Here is a 20,512-nt window from a genome sequence, read left to right as displayed (position 1 = left end):
TTGTTTCTTAATCCGAAGATGGTGCACTGTTTGCTCATATATGGTTAGTTGGAAGTCCAGGAAAATGGACCTTCTCATATTCCTGAGTGCAGCATTGAGCGGTCCTCTTGGTTATTTATAGCAGTCGGATTAGAACCAATAGGGAGTTCACTTTATTTTTTTAGGCAGTAATTCATTCAGTTGTGACAGTATGCTTGCATCTTTATGGAAGTTCAATTCTATTGCTGGCAACATACGTGTTTTCTGAAATAAATCTGTTTCATGATGTTCTTATATATTATTATTAGGATCTGCATCTCATATTTTCACAAGGGTCATTTAATTTCCTGGAAATTCAACATTGTATGTCGAGAAAAGGTTTTTCAAAAGTTCACTCTTGAATGTCTCGAAGTTCGCTCTTTCTTGACAGTGGGTTTGATTTTGTCTGTAGCGAAAACTGTTCTGAACACTGAACTTTAATTTAGAGCTAAGATGTTGCTTGTTGGTGCAGGCCCAATACTAAATGCATGCTGCCAAAATGGAGGCGCTGAAAGCTAGGATGCTTCTAGTTTATGAAAATCACAATATTATTGCTTGCGAATATACTTATTTACTATGGTTATACATTTTCAGCAAAGCTGACTGTTTTCATTTGTGTTATAGATACAAACCCAGACCTTGGCCATCTGATCGAGTATATTTTCCTTGATCTGGATGCACCTGCTGTGTGCGAATACTGTGACCTTCGCTTGGTTCAAGACTACCATCAGTAAGTATAAAAAATATTGTACTTTATCAGAGCAGAAATTCAGAAGTAACCGCATGCTTATTTGGGTCACAATGCCTGTGAGTGTATTGTGTATCACGCTTGATGGCAGAATGTTAACTGTGACTATCATTGTACTTCACATTTGTGTTCAATCAGTGTATTTTCTGATGTTTGCCCTTATTATCCTGTGAAGTTCAGTTCGGTGTTGCCTGTCTCTGGCACTTGGTGAAGTGAACACAGACTGGTGTGGCGCTTGTTCCTCCATGGTTTCTCCCTTTGTGTGTATGATCTTTCAATCTTTCTCTTATCTTCATGTACTACTAGTACTCTAATTATTGTTCTCTGATGTTGTCTTCTTGAGAAACTAGTACTAGATGAAATACATGTATTTAATGTGATGTGTGCCTAATAGGAAACTAAAAGCAGAAGTTCACTTCTTTTTGTTGACAAGTTCACTTTTAATCTTTTGCGAGTTCGCATCTCTTGCTACTTATTTATTTAGTTCATCCATTGGGTTTTGATAGTGGAATTTTTTGTCGAAGTTCAGTTTTATTGACGGGAGAGTTCATTTTAGTTTTGAGACATTTGATAATCTGATATGACTGTATATATGCAAGAAGATAATTCAAATATTGCAGTTACACTTATTTGTTTTTGATATAGTGAATGATAATATTTATCTTTATGACTGATGCAACACAGCTACATTATTCTGGAATGTTAATGTTTTCTTTTAATAGTTCGTCTAATAGGTCAGAAATTGGAACTTCTTTTAAATCCGCTGCCCCCATGGAACAGTTCACGTACACTGACGCCTTTATGGCGCCAGGTCCTGCAGCGCCCATGTAGCTCCACCGTGAAGCCCCCCTCTCAACAACAGGAGTCCTGATGTGTAGAAGTCCACCACATCCATGGACAGGTACCATTGTGATTGTTCTGTTATATTTCACTACATGGTGATATTATTTGGTCTCTAAAGTCTGTTACTTCACTGCCAAGAGAAGTTCACTCCTCAGTCTAAAAAACAGTTCACTACATTAAAAAAATTAAAAAGATATTCCCTATGTGAAAAGGCTGACAAGAAAATGACGTACCTGTAGTTCACTTGGAATGTCTCCATAGTTCACCTTGTAATGCCCAGAATACAGTTCACATTTAATTGTCCTAAACTTCCATGTGAAGTTTACTCTTTATTGTCCAGAAGTGATGGACGTTCACTTATTTTTTCCATGAAATTTTCGCAAGAAGTTCACTCCGCCTAATTTTTTGGGGTGTGGAACATAATAATCAAAATTAACCTATTGAGAATTTAGTTAATTTTGGTAGTTCACTTCGAAACATGAAGGAAGTCTACTTTGTACCAGGTGGAAGACCACATTATGCATCATCAAAATGGTTCTTTGAAGTAAAATAAATAAAACAGAAGTTCACCCAAGTACACATTGTGAAGTTCCTTTTTATCACAGAAAGTGTCATGTGTACACTATTGTATTTTTCATATCATATCCTATGGTAGATCAATCTAACTGAGCAGTGTTGTAGTATATCCTGTAGCATGTATGTTATTGGTGTTTTCTAATGCAATTTCTTTCCTTTTACCACTTCTGATGTGTAGTGATAATAAAAAATAGTACACTGTTGTTGACATTCAGTTTGTTGTACTTTATATATGACATTTATTGGTGAGAACTCGCAGTATGCTCGGCAATGTGCAAAGAAACGAGCCACCGCGATAGTTTACAAGCACTGCCGCTGGGAGTTCACAAGCACTACCGCTGGGAGTCCATCATTGCCGGTCTTCTGCTCTGAACCTCCCTGAGTGCCGTTCTGAACCTGATCCGGTTATTCACATTATTATTAGGGTCGAGTTCACTTTCTATATTTTGACAGTTCTTTAGCTTGAACTGGATGTAGAGCACCAAAAGGGTTCACTGGGCATCCCCTGGAAGCTTGTTGTGCGCGGACAGGAAGTCCACCAGCACATACCCTAGCAGTCCTGTGCGCGCGGCCGGGGATTAAAACAGCAACTTGCTGAAGTGCTACTGTGTCACCGTGGCTCAAATGGTTGCATCATTCATCTTGTCACCGTAGCTCCATGATCGCATGCCTTTGAGAAGTTTTGTAGCATTTTTCCTCCGTGAAGTGTTACTGTGTCTGACTTTCACTTTTGACTTTTGCCTTTAACTCTGATTACTTGTAATAATTTGGGGAAATGAATAACATGTACTTGTGTTGATGTGTAATAGAAAAAAATAAGAAGTTCATTTTTATTTACGTTGAAAGTTCAATTTTGTTTTACGGAAGTTAGTGCCATATGTGTTGGCAATTTTAGTTAAAAGCGCACAATAAAAAAAAATCAAAATTGCATCGTGCAAGTTGAGAAGTCCTCTTCAATTAACCGAATAGTTCAATTCCACTCACCTTTTATTCTTGGCAAAAGTTCACTTTTCTGATCTTGACAGTTCAGTCTTATTCGATGCATAGTATCAGTTAAAAGTAAGTTCTAAAGTGCACTTTGTTCGTATGAGAAATTCACTTTACATGAACAGCGGTAGTTCATTTATTCTTGGCCAAAGAATTCAATTCATCTTTTAACTGAAAGTTCACTTTGAAAGTTAACTTTGTCGACCTTCATTTTGTAACGGGCGCGAAAGTTCATTATTTATTCCTTATTTAAAATTGAAAAAAATTCATTTCTTTATTTTATTAATTTAGTATCCAGAAGAAGTAGTCTTTCTTTGATCCATATCTTATTTAATTCATAATCTTATTTCACTTTGAACCATGTAGGAAGTTCATTTTGAACATAGCTGAAACTTTATACCGCGATCGGAAGTTCACTAACAGATATCGGGAAGTCCACTTCCATATTCGAGCACCTCATACACTCTGTTTTTCTGGACGGAAATCATACGCATAGAAATCGTCCGTACAACCTCCGATTGCGCAAATTGACCAACTCAACGTACAATTAGCACTAATATAACTCTACTAATACTCCAACATATCGCAATGCCACACCTAATCAATCTAGATGAGCCAATTTCGAAATGTTCTTGTGTCGGCGTTATCTTCACTTTTATGTATTTCTGAAATTAAACTAAAACCATTTAGAATTTGCAAAAACATTCAACATGAAAAAGATTCGCCTAATCAATATCTTTTCAACGCAATATTATTTGGAACATTCCGATAAGTGGTTCGTAAATAAGCCCCAAAAACAGTTTGAAAAACCGAGAAAGTTCGAAAAACGTAATCACATATTTTCAAATCTGCTCTTAAACTATAAAGAATTTAGAAAAGTGTTCTGCATGAAAAAGGTGCGCCTAGTCAGCACCTTTCCAATGGCATATCATACGCATCATTCCGATAAACGGTTTGAAAACTGGAAACCCAAAACTGTACAGAAATAGGGAAATCCGCGAAAACGTTGTTTTGTATATTTCAAATTAGTTTTAATGAATATAGAATTTGGGAAAACAATGAACACGAAAAAGTTGCGAAATTTCCGTGCGAATCCAACGGTATATTATACGCATCAATCCGATAAGCGGTTTGAAAATCATCATGAAAATACTGTTCGCACGAACATGCAATTCTGGTATTCCGTCGAGAAGTTCACTAGGAAACACCCGGAAGTTCAGAAAGGTTATTCTCGAACCGGTTCGAGAATAGCAGACCTATATATATATATATATATATAGGGTCGCACTATTCTGAAACCGGTGCTCAGAATATTATTCTGAGCACCACGCGACCCCATATAGACGCGATGCGAGCGGGAGAAAATAGGGAAAGAAAACCCACCGAACAGGCCCCGCCACGAACAGTGGAGTCATCCACCACCAACCTCATCTGATCATCTCCCCGTCGTAATCACCGCCGCCGGAAGCTCCCGCCACCCTCGCCGCCTCCCCGAGAATCTCCACTCGCCGATGCATAGTTTCTCACGGCGCCGCCGGCCCCGGGTGCTCCCTTCGTCGCCACCCAGATTCCCGTGTATCCGCGCCGCCGCCTTTTCCTCGTGGACCTCCACCGCTGGCAGCTCCTGCCTCCATCGCCGTCTCCCTGGGAAGATCCGCTCGCTGATGCCCCGTTTCTCACAGCGCCGCCGGCCATGGGTGCTCCCTTCGTTGCGTCCCTGTTTCCCCATGGATCCCTGCCGCCGCCCTTTCCTCGTGGATCTCCGCCGCCGGGCCGAGATGGGCTCCAAACCACGCGCTAGGTCGATTTCCCCATCCACGCCGACCTTGGCTGCTCCTCAGCCGCCACACCACCGGACCTGGCTCCCCATCCTTGACGCTACACCTGGTCCCCGCTCTCGTCGACAGCGCTCCCCGCCTCCATGCCGCAGAAACTCGCGCCTGGCTTGCCGTTCAACGCTGCTGGAGCTACCAGTTCTTGGCGCTACAGAGTTCAGGGTGGGGTGAAGGAGATGGCCCGACAATCCTCCAAGAGACCGCCCAGCTCTCTGAATTTTTTCTATGCGCTACTAGGCAGTACATGCAAGTTAAGTAGAAAAGTCCAACCACACGATTGGAAGTAAGTGCGAGTGCCATGTTTTTGATTATGCAGAGGCCTTGGATTGGAACTATTATTAGTCTGTTTTTGTATATACATTTATTGCGTCCTATGATCGATTTTGCAGCGTTTGAATCTCTGCTGCCCCATTTGATACATCATCGCCAAAACTGCAGATCGTTTCCTTATGTTTTCTGAACCACTGTGTTCTGCATTTTTGTTTGACACAACACTAGAGTACTAGTTCCTCTAGTAACACTAAAAGTTCAATGTTCTTGTGCCGGAAGAGCAATATTACAGTAACGAGCAGTGTAGTTGACCATTAGCACAAAATGTAGCCATTTCGCATGTGTTAGCAGTACAAAGGAAGCACACTTATTGGTTAGCGGAATTAGGGATGAATTCCTGGCGTCATGTATTTATACCTCGTATGATTAAGTTTATTTGTACGTATTGGTAAGTCTTCAACCTTTTTGTTCGTGTGACTACAAAAAGCAAAGAACAAATGTCGGGCGTCCCCACACACCACCGACGTAGCCCCTCGACGGGATTCCCCCATACCTCCTCGACGCCGACGGCTCTTCAGCTAGCCCGCCCTTCAACGGGTTTCTCCAGAACAACAAGCCGTAGTTGTCCTTGATGTTTCAGTTTTCTAGTATCTTTCTGTTATGGTTCTATTCGAGTGTATCTTGTTTGGATATGAACCTGCTGCAGTAAAAGTGTAATAAGAATTAATTGCAGTGAAGTTAGGGAGATTAAATAAGTACGCAATTATGTTGAAATTTCTCTGTTTCGGCGGTCAACTTGAATATAGGGCCAGTAGACACATCCGAAAGTGCTCCTTGCGATTAGAGAAGTTCAGGAAAAAATGGTTATGTAAGAGCATATTGACCGGCGCGCTCCATTGCAACCCTCATAGCCCTAATGAGGCTAGTCGACATTGTTTTTGGGCTCACACCAGCGTTCCCTAAAAGTAGCCGGCGGTTCATATTGAACTTCAGAAGAAGAAAAATATAGCATGATTCTTGAACATGTTGAATCGAAATTTATTTACATTCTTGTAGGAATAATTTAATTGTATGTTTGTATTATTGTGTGAAACTATTTATGTGTTTGAGCATGGTAATATTTCTTGAATTTTTGTTTAAAATATGCAAAAATTGCAAACTTCATGAGAAAAAGAATTCCATTTTTTCTGAGGGAAGTGCCCGTAAAACACATCCCATTTTGGCTGGCGAAGTATAATACTAGTTGCAAAGTATACATAATAAATCGGAGGGAGTGCAAGTCTTTGGTTCGGAAGTACAACTATCCAGTGCCGAGAAGTGCAAAAAGGTATTCAGAAAAAGTGAAGAAAAAGGTCGCTGCCAAAGAAAAGTTCAGGTCAAGAAAACAAGACAACGTTATCTGCACAAAGCGTGCTGCCACCATAGAATAAGTGTCCTCTCCTATGATTCAGAGTGCATGTTAATTTCTTGTCCCACGGTTGAGGAACTGATGGCCGGAGGCATGTCAATTGCATGCATACTTGATATACGTATAAGGTTTTCTGCTCACAACTTGGTAAGTGTAAGGACATGTAATGCCCCGCTGGCCCTAGCCCATGTCCCGCTACCCCTCTTCCACGTGTCCCTTGTCGACAAGATCCACTTATTGTAGGAAGTACAACAAAACCGACAAAATCCAAATGTAGAATAAACAAAATAACCCCATCATCCGCGAGGAAGTTCAAATACTTGACGATGAGAAGTAAAACCATTCAACACAGGCACTACAACCAATTATTATAGGAAGTACAAGCAAACTGACAAAATCCTAACGTAGAAAAACAAAAATAATCCTGTCATACACGAGGAATTTCAAATACTGGACAATGAGAAGTAAAACCATTCGACACGAACAGTACAACCACTTGTTGTAGGAAGTCCAAGAAATCCGATAAAAATTCAAATGTAGAAGAAAACAAAATAATCTCATCATCCGCGAGGAAGTTCACATACTTAAAGCTGAGAAGTACAACAATTCGACACAAGCAGTACACTCACTTAATATAGGAAGTACAAGAAAACCGACAAAATCCAAATGTACAAAAACCAAAAAAGTCCAGTCATCCGCGAGAAGTACAAGCCATGATTCTATGAAGTACAAGAATTGACTATAGGAAGTACAAGCACTAACTACGGGAAGGAAAAAGTGTTCAAATAAAAAAAAATCGGTTTTTATGAACAGTTTCGTGAAACCATACTGAGAAGTACAACTGTATTACCCGGGAAGTACAACCTCATGTCGAGGGAAGTTCAACTCTATTCTTGCGGGGCGAAAATCTATTGCGAAAATGAAATATAACAAAAAAATCCTATCATCCGCGAGGGAGTTCAAATACTTGACGCTGAGAATTACTACCATTCAACACGAGTAGTACAACCACTTAACATAGTAAGTAAAAAAACCGACAAGATCTAAATGCACAAAAACAAAATAATCCCATCATCCGCGAGGAAGTTCGAATACTCGATGATGAGAAGTACAACCATTCAACACAGGCAGTACAACCACTTATTTAGGAACTACAAGAAAGCCGATAAAAATCCAAATATACAAAATAATCTCGTCATCCGCGAGGACGTACAAAGACTTAAAGCTAAGGAGTACAATCGTTCGACACAAGAAGTACACCCACTTATTATAGGAAGTACAAAAAACCGACAAAATCCTAATGCACAAAAAATAAAAAATAAAAATCCTCATCCGCGGGAAGTACAATCTGTGATTCTGAGAAGTACAAGCGGCACTGCAGGAAGTACAAGCGGTAACTACGGGAAGTAGACAATGTTCAGATAAAATTTATTAGTTTTTCTGAACAGCTTCGTGAAAGAGCATCAAGAAGTACAACCGCATTGCCCGAGCAGTAAAAGCTCATGTCGGCGGAAGTTCAATGCTCTGTTTTTTGCGAGGCGGAAATCTATTGTGAAAATCTCATTGTTTTGTTCACTAACCAACTCAACCATTTCCACCCAAAGCTTTATATGATAGAGTATGAGTCTAATTTCATTACCTACAACATTTCACAACAAATAAATGGATCTAATCCATCGAATTTGAGTCATTATCTCGCAAAGTATACCGGAAACATGATTTCAAAACTTCTAAAATTACTTTTAAACCGTTTGGATTTGGCAAAAATAGTAGATACGAAAAAGATGCGCCCTTTCGACACCTTTCCAACCGTATATCATTTGCATTGTTTCAATATACCGGATGGAAATCGCGGGCAAAATCATTCGGTGCCCGTCACATAAAACGGGCGGACAGTAATTCAAGTTGTGCTTTTAAACTGTAAGGAATCAGAGAAAACAATTGGAATAAGAAAGTTGCGCCTAGTTCATAGCTTTCCAACGCCATATTATTTGCATCATTCCGACAAACGGTTGAAATAAATCATCCAAATTACCGTCCGCTCATTTTTAAGTATGTCCGAATTTCGGTATTATCAAAATTGTTCAAAAATTGTGAGGATTTTGAAAAAACGTAAAACATGAAAAATTTGCGAAATTTCATTATCTATCCAACGGTATATCATTTGTACATTTCCGATAAGCGATTCAAAAATCAAGCTAAAAGTTCGTTTTCTGGCCATATAGAAGCATTTTCGTATTTTCAAAATTAAATTTAAACCATGCTGAATCTGTGAAAGTTGTGAACATTAAAAAGTTGCGGTTTTTCATTATCTATCCAATGGTATATCATTTGCACATTTCCTCCTAATGGTTGAAAAAATCGTAGTGTAATCAGTAGCTCTTAAGAAAATGGGAAGTTCATGTAAGTTCCGACAAAAAGGTCAACCCTCTTATCCAGGAAGTTCAACCTTGTGTCCAGAAAAGTACAAGTCGGTGCTCAGAATATTATTCTACAACCGGAAGCTCAATTGGGGCACCATGGTGCCCAGGCACCATACATCATGGCCGTACAATTACATCGTGGGTGCCAGATTGCATCATTGGTGTATAAAGGAGAGAAAATCACTTTCTAAATATCAGCAGGAGAGAGAATACACTTTCCAATTATCAGAATCAGAGACAAATCACTTCCCAGTTTGCTGTGCATGTTTCCTTTTATGATTTGTGGTGCCCAGGCACCATGGTGCACCAGTTAGTTTACCTATATATATATATATATATATATATATATATATATATATATATATATATATATATATATATATATATATATATATATATATATATATATATATATATATTATGCATGTTTTTTTTTTGCGAGGTGATTTGGTACCCATCGAGTTACTTTCTCTCTCCTTCCCAACCCACCGAGGAAAACTTATCTTCCTCTCTCCTTCCCCTCGCCAAACCAACCGTGCCCTCCGTAACCTCCCCTCCGATCGGCCGCGACCGGCCGATGTCCCAGCGCCAAAGTGGTACTGTGGTGAGGGAGACGCCGGGCCGGAGGCACGAGCGAGATCGGTCTTTGTATTTTTTCGATCTGGGTGTTCTTCACGTCCTTTTCTCGATCTGGATTTTGCATCACTGTTCGATGGATTCAGTTTGTTGTTGATTTTTTTACATGGTTTCTTTCGATCCAGATCCCATGATCATTCAAATAAAGGGTAAAGATTATGAGGGGAAAGTTCTGTTAATTATCTAGTAATATATTTTGATCCAGATCCCATTTTATGAAGTGTTCATCTTGATTCTCAAGATCTATGCGCTTCCGTACTGAAATTTCGTGGATGACCACCTCCGTTTCTTCTATCTTTTCTGATTTTTTTTGACTTGGATGTACAGACTAATCACGTCCGTGATGTAAATCCAGATTGTATATTTTTTGCTGCACGGTTGTACTTGGTACTCAAGATCCATGCCACCTCCTCCTCTTGTTTCTTCCTATCTTTTTTTTTTTCTTTTTGATATTCTGTTGCACGAATGTTCTTGAGCAGGAAAAAAAAACAAGCCCAGGCCCTGCTTGGGGCAGCAGACTGCGTCGACCGCCTGGAGCGTAGTGAGCACTATCCATGGCGGACGGGGCCATGTGCAGACTATTTAGCATTTGAGCTTGACCCATTTTTCTGGATCCAAATTTATTTCACCTCGTTATTTTTCAAATTTCTTCACCGTTTGATGGAATGTCTATGTTGATTTTTCTTTGTTGTGCTCACTGGAAAAATCCAAATGGGATTTGTTTGTTTAACGTGTTGTTTTGGAAAAACTAGAATGGGAGTCTGATGTTGCTCCAGCTCCAACAATTTTGGATTCAAATGTGCTGTAATTCCTCTCTCTTACTCGAATTAGGTTTGCTTTTTTTGGAGACAAAAACTTTTGGAGTCGGGGCCAGCTATCGATCTGGGGCTCACCGATGTCCTACCATCCACCTTCGCAGAGTTTATCATTTTAGTTTAGTTCTAGCACTTCAGAAGTACGTGAATTTGCTTCACATCCTTTTTTCGATCAGTTTCTAGGTAGATGTTTTAGTTGCTGTTTTTTGGGATTTGAAGGAGGAGGAGCTACGTGTCGAGGGGCAGTGACGAGCTTCCTTTTTTCTCTGCCGATTTGAGCCCCTGCTGACTGGACCATGGCGGAAGGCCGATGGCCGCGTCAATGGGCTAGACGGGTAGCAGGGGCGCAGACTGAACTTATGCTCAAGATCCATGGCCCCTCCCTATCATGTTTCTAAATCTAAACCGTTGGAAATTTGGATGCAGCACAGGCTCGGCAGTTTGGTTTTAATTTTTCTGTGAAAGAATCTCGAGCTAAGCTGATTTGATTAGTTGTATATGTGATGGATTTTTCACCTCGTTTGACTAATGCCATTTTAATTGATCTACATCATATCGATTAGTGACCTTCAAGCCTTTGGGGAGCAGGCTTTATTTTGCCATTTCACTACAGATTGAGCAGCAGTTTGTCTTTGATTAGCTGAGGCACACACGAGGCTGTCCGTGTTTTTTCTTCCATCTGGTTTTTCTTGTGTTATCTGATCTAGATTCCTTGGTGATTTTCGTTGCATCGTGTTTCCAGGTCCCATGGTCATTCAAAATAATAGTAGAATTTTCGATTAGGATTTTGCTTCATGGTGCGATGTTGATTTTGCGTGTGTAGGGCGTGTTAATCTGTGTGCTGGTAAAGCACATAAAGTGTGATTCTCGGGATGATATTTCTTCTCATATTTGCTGATATTTCGGTAGCGGTTGTGATCCAACCCCAATCAACATTTTGGTATCATTATTTGGCATCGTTAATTTCGGTTTACATTTGGTTTAGTAAGGACGAAGTGGAGACCATGAACAATCCTACCATAGCTGTCTAGAATTGTCACTGTTTCCTTTTTTTCCGGTGATTAAAAGTATCTACCTTTATTTGGTTAACCTCATAATATGATTAGTTTAACCTGTTTAACATCTGCTATCAGTTGTTTACACTTAGTAATACAAGAATTACATTTCGATCCTGACAAGCCAAGAAAACTATACCTGAACATGTGACCCTTCCGTGTCTGCTTCTAGTATCTGCCCCATCTTCTTTTCAATTTTCATGTCTGTGTAATAAATTGAGTGATTCAGCTCAGTTTTACGGACTGATGATGATATTCAAAATCTGTCTCATGTGCATGAGCAAGAATTTTCTTACCGGTCTCTGCCTCTGTAGCTCGAAGGGCCTAGCAACAACTTGCTCCATGGGAGCCTCCTTCTGTCGGAGCTCGCCGAGCACGAGAGGCTCATGCTGCTTTGACCTCTGGAGGCTCACCGGAGGGCTGTCGTAGTTCGTGAAGTGCATGGTGTCGCCGAAGGACCTGCAACCAACAACCCGCTCAGAGGGAGTGTAATGCGCTCCGACCGGGAGAATATGGCGAGCCTGGCCACACTGGAGTTGTCCGATGTTAGGCTGGTTGGGAGCATCCCGGAGTCCATGGCGGCGATGCCCAGGCTGCGGTTCAACCACAACCGCCTCTGTGGTGCCATTCCGACCAAGCTCCTCTTGATGCCGAGCATCAGGGAATCTACATGTCGTAGTTCCTCCCTCTTACGCATGATCTTTTTCTCTTCATGAGGTTTTCTCTATAGATGCTAGTTGTACCTTAGTACACAAATTCACATACTGTCTCAATTTACGTCTGCAACTTTTACTTGTTATTGGCTAGCCGCACCATTCCTGTATGTACATTCTTATGCCAACAGAATTTATATCACTAGTTTCTTATCACTCTTTCCTAAATTTTTTGATGTCACATGCACCATATCGCGGAAAGTGACCACGGTTACATGCAGTACCCCAAATCTATCTAGTACCAATCGCATGGCCAACTAGAACATTTAATTACCCAGAAAATTAACACCAAGTTAATCACTCAGAAAAACCATCTTTGCAGCTAAATTGTTTGCTACCCACCTATTCATTTAAAAAAAAACCATGCCCAATAGGTTCAGACTACATGATCTGGTCATTGTCTTGATTAGTAGATGCCTACATGCAACAAAATGGCACGTGCATTTTTTTTGCTGAATCATGAAAAATCCTGCACAACTCCATGGATAGAAGCAACAAAACGACATGTACAATACTCGTCTCACCAAAAAAATCTTGCAGAACTCACGCGACGAGGATAGCCGATTTACTTGTGATCCTTTTGCTCATCCATGCTAGCGTTCAAATTCCATGAGATTGCCCTGCCCCCTATGTGCCTTTGCATGCACTGACGGAAAATCTCACAGCGTTGGCACCTCACAAACTCACAAACAACTTAAAGGACCCAATCTGCTACGTTGAGCACTCATGCTCCCTTTATCCAACGGCAGCCTACCTATGCACAGCTAGCCACCTGGTTAGAAAATCCGCGTCGTATATATATATAGGGTCACACTATTCTGACGGACTGAAAAACCGATGAAACCCACATTCTTCCCCCACGGACGCACCATCCACATCCCCAGCCTCCCTCCATCGGCCGGCGTGCCCCCGGCCTTCTGCCGCCGGCGAGCCCCCGACCTCCCGCCGGCGAGTCCCCGACCTGCCGCCGCGGCTCCCTCCTCCGGTGCCCTCGATTCCCCGTGCCGCCCTAGTTCCCCCGTGACTCAGGTGCTCCAATTTCTTGACCATGGCGCGCCTCTCCCCCAACTCCGGCGCCGCCAAAAATCCCATCGCCAAGCTGCTCTCCCCATGGCTGGAACCTCCCACCGGTGACGCCCTACCTGGCCATCGCGGCGGCGCTGCGCCAGCCGCCGCCTCCACATGCTGCTCAGTCGTCGCATCATCGCGCTGCCCCAGCCGCCCCCACACGCGATGTACAGCCACTGCGTCGTACGCCGTCTGCACGCGCAAGCCTGTCGGCCGCGTCCACGCGTGAGCCTGTCCGCGCGCCTCCGCACGCGAAGAAGTTACCACACGCGTGATGCTCCTCTGCACTTTTCCTATATTCCCATCTTTCCCGTGTACTTCTCTCCATGGAACTGAACGAATTGAAGCTGTTGTTTGCCTCGTCGCTGTCTCTGCGCTGCATGCCTGCTGCAGTTGCTTCTCTGTATTTATGCGGTCGTTTACCATTTCAGTAATATATCTATATTTTTCTTGTTTCTTGATCTAGGAAGTACAAGCAGTTCAAAACAAAAGTACAATCGCAAAATATAAGCAAAGAACTAGTCGGCTGTAGGCATGTAGCGCTTGCGGCACCGCGGTCGTCGAGCTCTGTTCCTCCGCGTCCAGCTCTTTTTCTAGCGCGCCTTGGATCAGCTTGCTCGATCTCTTCCTATGTTCTGCCTATAGCTGCATTTTCTCTGTTTTTCTTTGCTCCCTATAGTGGTCAACTGTGCCCAAAATCCCCAATGATCTAGTGCCCCGTACCTGCTTGTTGATATGCCAATGAGAATAACGGGTGGTAATCTTTCTCTTCAAGTTCTTGTGAAATTGTGTTGATTTATCTCCCGCAAAAGAAATGGGTTGACATATCTATATTGATGTCATTCTGTGTAGCACGAATTCTATTCCTTGGATTTCCTAGGTGTCATTTTGCTGATTCCAGTACACGGCTACACGCTAAACTGAAACTTTTGTTTCGTTCAGAAACTCGAGGCAGTTTACAATATGATTGGTCCTGAATTTTAGAACCTGTCATATCATGTGATGTTTAAGAGGTGAAAAATTGTTAAGAAGCGCCAACTTTCCCTGATTCTTCCCAACCGCTGGCATTACTTTTCTGTAACAAATCATTCTCCATCCTCCTGTTCCTAGTTCAATTTTAGCCTTCAATTATTAACCTTCAAAGTACATATTAATGAAACTGATAAGTGCAAACATGGGTTTAGAGAAGTACAACTGGTAACATATAAATATATACTGAGAATAACATTTGGTAGTGTTGCAAATTACAATGATTCATCCTGTCCAGTTTTTCTGCATCTTGCAATTCTTGGTTCCTTTGTCTGTTGCCTCAGGTGTGAAATTTGATTGCGGAAGGATGCTAGGAAGGCCTCCGGTGAGGAATCCCGCTCCACTTCGTCTGCGGTTCGCTGGCCGGGTCGTGCTACGGCAAAGCATCCATGAGCTGAGAAGGTCAGCAAGCAGGTAATTCAATCCAGAGGCTTTCTCTTGTTCATTGCCCCATTTCATTTCTTATGGTTCATGCACCACTTCGTGTTCACTGAATAGGTACTTTTAGCGTGCCAAACATATTTTTTGTATGCATATGTACATCATCGAGAGGTGGGAGTGTCCTTTGCATTTTTATTTATGTAACCTGATAATTTCTTAGCTTCTTGATTTGTCATCAGATACTTTATATGTCCTGGACCAGCTCTCACTGAAAACTCCTAATGAGTGCAGGGATTCAGCTTGACAGGCAGCTACATGAAGCACTCAACAGAAAGGTCAGTACTCTGCCTATGTTCCTGGATATGGACAGCTTTTTCGAGTCTGAAACTAAATCATGTTGTTCTCATTTCTCTGCTTCCCCCTGTATGTATGTAGGAGGAACTATCCGGTGATTCTTAGACCGGGCAGTCTTCCGATGAAGTGGCTCATTCGAAGAGCAGGCATGTCTGATGGTAATTGCTCAGGTACAACAATGGAGCAGACGACTCCTGCTGCTGTTATTGTTGATAGAGACGAGAAAGTGGTTGTTAGCGGGTATGCATGGACCGTGCCGTGGTTCCACGAAGATTACTACGGGCCGGTCGGCCATGAATCAAACCACCACGCAGATCTTTACTTACCTTAGAGTAGTAGTAGTTATTTTCTCTCAATGCTACAGCCTGGTTTGGAGCTGGGATAATGTAAAAGGGAAAAGAAGCATCATGTAGTTCTGCTATTGTGTGTTGAGTTTTTATGTCACATAGTTAGTTCAACATGGTGTCCATCATATAAAAGACAGTGAGTATGACTCTCTGCCAAGACGAGTTCTGATTGTGTGCTTTTTTCCCCAGTTGTGCACCTTCTTATTTTGTATGTGTGTCAACTTTATGAATTGTCAAGAGAAACAAAAGTACACTCGCAACTCTGCAGCAGTGCATTATATTTGTGGATAGCTAAGTGTTTAAAATGTTCATACCGGGTTGTGCTTTTCTTAATATCATGAAGTGTAAGTCTACTGTGTTCTTAATATCATGAAGTGTAAGTATACTGCGTCGAGAGTGCTCCTCTATGTAGTAAAATGGGACATTGTCGAAGAAAGTGAAAATATGGTGTAATGTTGTCCGTAACAAAATACACACAAAAAAACACACGCTGGGAAGTACATCAAGCAACTGTTGGTAAGTACAAACTTACGTTAAGGGAAGTCTAGGCAAAAGAATAAATTTAAAATGATTAGATGGGGTAGAAGAGAACTTAGGCAAGTACACAAACAAACGTTGAGAAGTACAAACCCTGGTAATAGCTCAAAAGTACATTGCGTCAATCTGGGAACTCCAAAAATATACCAATGACTTTTCTTTACACGTTTTTCATACAAGCACTGAATAAATATTTCCAAACAAAACAACAGTTCCCCTATTTAGGGTTGGCTGATAGGTCTAAATAAATTATCTATTAAATAAATACACAAATATTTATTTTCGAAGCTGATAGAAACTAAAAAAATCATCTACATGGAAGTACAATATGCGTATTGTGGGTAGTACATAGAAATATGACAAGAAGTAGAATGTACAATTTTAGGGAGCACACATATCAAAAATAATAAAAACTAGCGATATAAAAATCGGTATGAACAAAAAACATTTATCCCATGGGAAGTGCAAGTTATGATTCCGATAAGTACAAGTGGTGACTAGAAGAAGGACAAATGATCAACTTTGAAAGAGCAAAGTTCTTCGTGAAGTGCAAAATAAATAATAAAATATCTAGAAGAAGCTCACATAGCAACCTACAAACTTCATCCTTAATTTTTCATATGTTTCTTTTAATGTGGAGTGAATGTGCACCCTCAAAAATATGGCGAGGAGAAGTACACCCATTCCACATGAGTAGTACAACCCACTTAATATAGAAAGTACAAGAAAACAGACAAAAAACAAATGTAGAAAAAATAAAATAATCCCATCATTTGAGGAGAAGTTCAAATGCTTGACGGTAAGAAGTACAACCATTCGGCACAGTACACCCACTTAATATAGAAAGTACAAAAAACACCCGTCATTCATGAGGAAGTTGAAATATTTGATGATGAGAAGTACAACCATACAACATGAGCAGTACAACCACTTATTGTAAGAAGTACAAGAAAACCGACAAATTTCAAATGTAAAAAAGTAAAACAATCCCGTCATACGCGAGGAAGTTCAAATACTTGACAAAGAGAAGTACAACCATTCGACACGAGCAGTACAACCACTTATTGTAGGAAGTACAAGAAAACCGGAAAAACCAGAATGTACAAGAAAATAAAATAATCTCATCATCCGCGAGGAAGTTCAAATACTTGACGGCGAGAAGTACAACCATTGGACACGGGCAGTACAACCACTTATTATAGGAAGTACAAGAAAACCGATAACAATCCAAATATACAAAAAAACAAAATAATCTCGTTATTCGCGAAGAAGTTCAAAGACTTCAAGTTGAGAAGTACAACCATTCGACACAAGAAGTACACAAACTTAATATAGGAAGTACGAAAAGCCGACAAAATACAAATACACAAAAAACAAAAAAATCCCCTCATCCGCGGGAAGTACAATCAGTGATTCCGAGAAGTACGAGTGGTGATTGCAGGAAGTACAAGCGGTAACTACGGGAAGTAGAAAGTGTTTAGATAAAAATTTATTAATTTTTCTGAACGGTTTCGTGAAACCGCACCAAGAAGTAGAACCGCGTTGCCCGAGAAGTACAAGCACATGTCGAGAGAAGTTCAATGCTCTGTTTTTGCGAGGCGAAAATCTATTGTGCAAATCTCATTGTTTTGATCACCAACCACCTCAACCATTGCCACCCAAAGGTTTATCTGATAGATTAGGAGTCTAATTTCATTAGCTACAACATTTCACAACAAATAAAGAGATCTAATGCATCAAATTCAAGTCGTTATATCGCAAAGTATACCGGAAACATGATTTCAAAACTTCTAAAATTAATGTTAAACCATTTAGATTTGGCAAAAATGATATATATGAAAAAGATGCGCCTTTTTTACACCTTTCTAACCGTATATCATTTGCATTGTTTAATATACCACATAGAAATCGCGGGGAAAATCATTCGGTGCCCGTCTCATAAAACGGGCGGACAGTAATTCGAGTTATTCTCTTAAACTATAAGGAATTAGAGAAAACAATTGGAAGATGAAAGTTGCGCCTAGTCCGTAGCTTTCCAACGCCATATCATTTGCATCATTCTGACATACGGTTGAAACAAATCGTCCAAATTACTGTCCGCTTGTTTTTTGAGTACGTCCGAATTTCGGTATTTTCAAAATTGTTCAAAAACTGTGAGGATTTTGAAAAAACTTAAAACATGAAAAAGTTGCGCAATTTCATTATCTTTCCAACGGTATATCATTTGCACAGTTTCGATAAGCGGTTCGAAAATCAAACTAAAAGTTCGTTTTCTGGCCATATAGAAGTGTTTTCGTATTTTCAAAATTAAATTGAAACCGTGCAAAATCTATGAAAAGTGTAAACATTAAAAAGTTGCGGTTTTTCATTATCTATCCAACGGTATATCATTTGCATAGTTCCGACAAATGGTTTAAAAACTCGTGGTATAATCAGTACCTCTAAAGAAAACGGGAAGTTCAGGTAAGTTCGACAGAAAGTTGAACCCTGTTATCCGGAAAGTGCAACCTTGTGTCCAGGAAAGTACAACTCGGTGCTCAGAATATTATTCTGCAACCGGTTGCAGAATAGTGCTGGTATATATATATATATATATATATATATATATATATATATATATATATATATATATATATATATATATATATATATATATATATATATATATATAGGATAGGGATTTGGTATGACCGGTCGCTGGGAAGACCACATAAACATTAAGTATCACAGTTCACTCATTCGGTACTAGAAACTTATTCGGTACCTGCCACACTGATTCGGTACCCATATAGTTTTGTCTATATATATATATAGACAAAACCTAAAGTGTATATATATATAGTTTGGTGCGCCTAAACTGATTCGGTACCCGCCACACTGATTCGGTACGCAAATGTGTGGTGAGAGATGTGGTCACCACGGTTACCACACATACATATAGTTTTGTCTATATATATATATATATATATATGGTTGCACTATTCTGAAACCGGTGCTCAAAATATTATTTTGAGCACCACCCGACTCTATATAGGAGCGATCCGGACAGAAACAAGGCGAAAAAGAAAACCCAGCCGAACATTGAAACCCACGCGCTCGCGTCACTAACCTCGCGCAGGACGCACGATTCACAGAGGCCAGCCCCACCGCACCTCCCCGCCGCCGGAGCCTACGCATACAGCGCCGCCGCACCTCCCCGCGACCGGCTTCCGCCCTGCCATGTCTTTCCTCCCGGTCGGCGCCCTCTATAGCTCTGCACATCAACTGGTCTCTGCTGCCGCCACCAGGCCCCTGCCGATCTTGGATATCGCCGCTGGCTCCGCTCCCGTTCCAGCGCCGCCGGCCGGAGCGGTGCCGCCTTGAGGTCTGCACGCCCCTGACGGGAGGTCCGAGCGCCACCGGCCGAAGGCCTGGCAAAGCCCAGCGCGGCCGCCCCTGCCTTCTCCATTCCCAGGTCGACCTCCCGACCATGAATCCTTCCTACCCAAAGTCTTGCGCGAGATCCCGATTCCGCTCGAACAGAGTGCCTGGGCGCGGGCAGCCAAGACCAGAGTGGTCTGCTTTCTTCTGCAGAAATCTGATGTGCTAATGGAAGCAGTAAAGATAGAGGAGACAACTGAACTTGCACACTGTCGAAAAGTGCAACCGTTCAATGTACGAAGTGCAGAAAAAATCAGGAAAGATTCATAGATTACTCTCGGTATGAAGTGCAGTGCAGCTGTGCCTATCAGCATGAAGTTCGACCCGATTATAGGACAAGTACAAATAGAAATTGGTCTGTAATTTGACCCAAAACACTACGCACCAGCAGATCGTTGATTTTCCATTGCAAAATCGTGTGTATATTGGATGTTTAAAACCAAGAAATACGACTTGTTTTATATGGTGAAGTGCACATATTCAAGAAAGAGCAGTACAAACGGAAAGCAACAAAAATTAAATAGATCACTGATCACGGAAAGTATCTTTTTGTTTTTCAGATGACTGAATATCCTTAGTATACCTGTGTGCACCATGCTTTGACTCCCTGGTGCAGGGAATTGGCGAACTGACATCGACGTAGTGTTTCTGTATCCCTAGTTTTCTCTTTTCTTTGCGAAATTCTCTATCTCTATCGGCTCTTATCTCCTCTTCTTGTGGACATGAGGGTAGTGCCATTTTTGTAGCCTGCCCTGAATTGAGTTACTGCAGAGATGCTACAAGGGAAAAAGATTATGGTCATCAAAGAGGAAATGCAGCTGTCCTTGCACTCGGCGTCTCCACAGATGTGGCTCGGCCACTTCAATGATAAAGCAGTACAACCTTCTTAGTGCTAGCAGTACAACTTTTTAATTACAGCAGTACATGCGATAAATTCTTAAAACTACATTTTGCATTGCTGCATTCAAATCAATAATGAAAAATAATTCTACGAGACCAAAGTGATAGCGGATTGCAGAAGCGATATATTTATTTATTTTAAATAGAAG

The 20,512-nt window shown here is 41.1% G+C and overlaps 3 long non-coding RNA genes across 4 annotated transcripts; all 3 read left to right on the top strand.

Annotated features, from left to right (window-relative positions):
- The first annotated feature begins 461 nt into the window (after nucleotides 1–461).
- LOC127325970 (uncharacterized) lies at nucleotides 462–2,232 on the top strand. Of its 2 annotated transcripts, none has more exons than XR_007867507.2 (4): nucleotides 462–748; nucleotides 942–1,030; nucleotides 1,489–1,667; nucleotides 2,113–2,232. It is a non-coding gene; the product is annotated as an uncharacterized lncRNA (long non-coding RNA). The 2 variants fall into 2 exon arrangements; XR_007867508.2 differs by having other exon boundaries at nucleotides 947–1,030; nucleotides 2,113–2,229.
- A 193-nt stretch (nucleotides 2,233–2,425) lies between these two features.
- On the top strand, nucleotides 2,426–3,022 carry LOC127325972 (uncharacterized). The gene is made up of 2 exons (XR_007867509.1): nucleotides 2,426–2,567; nucleotides 2,647–3,022. It is a non-coding gene; the product is annotated as an uncharacterized lncRNA (long non-coding RNA).
- Nucleotides 3,023–14,650: 11,628 nt separating this feature from the next.
- LOC127325944 (uncharacterized) lies at nucleotides 14,651–15,762 on the top strand. Its single transcript, XR_007867459.2, has 3 exons — nucleotides 14,651–14,838; nucleotides 15,045–15,140; nucleotides 15,241–15,762. It is a non-coding gene; the product is annotated as an uncharacterized lncRNA (long non-coding RNA).
- Nucleotides 15,763–20,512: the final 4,750 nt, after the last annotated feature.

The sequence above is a fragment of the Lolium perenne genome, chromosome 6 (genome assembly GCF_019359855.2).
Source record: "Lolium perenne isolate Kyuss_39 chromosome 6, Kyuss_2.0, whole genome shotgun sequence".
Lineage (NCBI taxonomy): Eukaryota > Viridiplantae > Streptophyta > Magnoliopsida > Poales > Poaceae > Lolium > Lolium perenne.
The sequence above is the reverse complement of the archived record's forward strand: the minus strand, read 5'-3'. Positions and strand labels throughout refer to the sequence as shown.